Source organism: Lathyrus oleraceus, chromosome 7 (genome assembly GCF_024323335.1).
Source record: "Lathyrus oleraceus cultivar Zhongwan6 chromosome 7, CAAS_Psat_ZW6_1.0, whole genome shotgun sequence".
In the NCBI taxonomy this organism is placed as follows: domain Eukaryota; kingdom Viridiplantae; phylum Streptophyta; class Magnoliopsida; order Fabales; family Fabaceae; genus Lathyrus; species Lathyrus oleraceus.
In genome coordinates, this window is record NC_066585.1 from 112,106,624 (window position 1) to 112,109,138 (window position 2,515).

At 35.1% G+C, this 2,515-nt stretch overlaps 1 long non-coding RNA gene across 1 annotated transcript; it reads right to left on the minus strand.

Moving 5' to 3' along the window:
- Window positions 1-275: 275 nt before the first annotated feature.
- On the minus strand, window positions 276-1,996 carry LOC127106617 (uncharacterized). The gene is made up of 2 exons (XR_007795430.1): window positions 1,560-1,996; window positions 276-1,252 (listed from the first exon to the last, which is right to left on the minus strand). It is a non-coding gene; the product is annotated as an uncharacterized LOC127106617 (long non-coding RNA).
- Between the last annotated feature and the right edge of the window lie 519 nt (window positions 1,997-2,515).

Genomic DNA, 2,515 nt, shown 5'->3' on the forward strand with positions numbered 1-2,515 from the left:
TTGCATACATTAATCTCATTTATTCAAAATTCCAATTACCACATTCAAATAATTTAAAACCATTCATCTTTACATTAAGTTTCATTTCAAAGTCATCTCTCATAATTCCATTCCATTTGTATTACAAGTCCAATTACAAAAATACATGCATTTTACATTCCATGCAAGTTCCAAAATGACATTCATCCAAACTTCAACATGTTCACTCACTTCATAAGACATAATCCAAATTACCACATTCCAAACATCATTACAATTCAAACTTAAACCATTCATGAGCCAAATTTCATTTTTATTCATAAGCCATGTCATATACATTCAATACAAACCTAAACCATTACAATTCAAATTTTCATACAAACTCTATACAATGTTCAATTCCAAGATCAAGTACAATTTCCACTATGTCATTGCATTCATAAACTAAACATTACATCCAATTTTATCCCACATGTTACAACAATTACAACCAAGTTTCGAATACATTCCAAAATTTCAACCAATTTGCAACATGATTAAAAGAAATTCCAAGCATTCCAGTCCAATTTCAAGCAATGCATTCCATATCCATTCAGTTCAAGCATGATGCACAACCTGCAAATGAAACAGAGAATTCAAGTTTTAATCACAAGCAATTCAAAATCGGCGTAATTATTATCAAAACCACACAAAAACCTCAACAGAACATATAACAAGAGAACAGAACCACTTCCAAAAACTTGAACTTTCCATTCCTTATAACATAATTCCAACTTCAAACACCTTCAGAACTAACTTCTCTCCATAACTCTCAACCACACCCTCCAATTCAGAACCCATCAAAAACCTCACAATTTCCTAACCGAAACCGAAACTTTTCAACCACCTCCAAAACTAAATCTGTAACAAAACCTTTCAACAAGAGAACTCCACAAAAAAAACTCTACAACCTTCAATAAACAACGCTATCATCATAGAAATTGCTTCCACGAGAACTCATTCAAAACTGAGCTTCACCATAACCAACTCCAACTTCTCAAACTACAACGACCCTCCAACCAAAAACCTGCATCTAACCAAAGACCCTTCAACAAAATTTCAACTAACTCTGCTCAAACCAACTCTAACCATCCTCATAACTGTCCAACAAACTGCAACCAAATCCCAACCGAATCACATAACAGAACCTCGTATAACCACAACTTCTAACGAACCCTCAACTTCTCAATAGAACAAAAAACACTCCATCGACCTCTTCAAGCTCATCTTCAACCTGCAATCCAAAAAACAAACCTTTTTCAATCACCCTTCATTCGAACACCCCTTCCAACTAAAAACAAAACTCATTCCCCTCAACCTTAATAGCGGAAATTTCCAAAAATTTGCAAAGGAGATTCATCGAACCTCCCACAAGAAGACCTCCTCAACAAACTTATCGCAGAGAAAGAAAAAGAGGAGGAATTCACAAACAAAGTTCATAACAGAAAATTGGAAGAGAAAACAGAGACAGAACGAAGAACAATGGTAATCGCCAGCATGAGCGCACGCATAAAATGAAGGAAATGAATGGAACACCTTACCTGGAGCCATTGTATCGAACTGTTGAACACGAATCCAAGATTTCGGCGTCAATTACTCGGACGATGAACAAAGCTTCTTGATAATTCGTGATAAATTATGGTTGTCGCATAGCGATGTTCTTCGTCGTCGACAACAGCGGATCTAATCGCCTGCGAAGCAGAGCCACGACATAGACGACATCGACGAATCAACAACAAAAGCGAATCTGATCGCTCGCGTGACCACCATTGACGATTTTACGGCAGCGAAGGTAAGCTCTTCCTCGCGTTTGATGAGTGTCGCATTTCTGATTCTACACTGAGGATGTTTTCTTGGGTTCTTCATGAAACCGGGTAGGTTCTTCATGAAACCGGGTTGTGGACGGTGTTGCCAAAACGTGGGTTTCCCTTTGCCCCAAAAGTTCATGGCCTAAGTGCATTTTGTTAGCCATACACCTTCACCCGTTAAATTTACCCCTAACCTCATGTTTATTCTTTTGTTTAATTTTATAATTAATGTTAATTTTAACTATTATTTTTTACTAATTTTGCTATTTGATTTGTCAATCTTGGTAAAAATTATGATAATTATGTTTCTTTGTTCATTGGCATTGTCATTAGATTTAGGATTTTTGTTAATTAAAGATTAACATAGTTTTCTGATTAATTGGGTATAGTTAGAAGTTAATGTGATTTTAATTTGGTTGGAAACTAGGTTAATCATGTTAATATTGATTTTAGAATTTTTCAAAATTAATCCCATAGTTGACTAACCAAGTGCCTTAATTTTAATATAATTGGCCATTAGGACCTTGTTGATTTTGTAATATGGTTAGGTATTGATTTAATCATGAGTCGCTTTAGGCTTAATTTCCATTTCGATTTGTATATTGCCTTATGATTTTCATGTCCATGTTCATTAGGTTTCAAGTTGTAATATGGATTGTTAATTTCCCATTCGATTAGTGTGTTCCCTA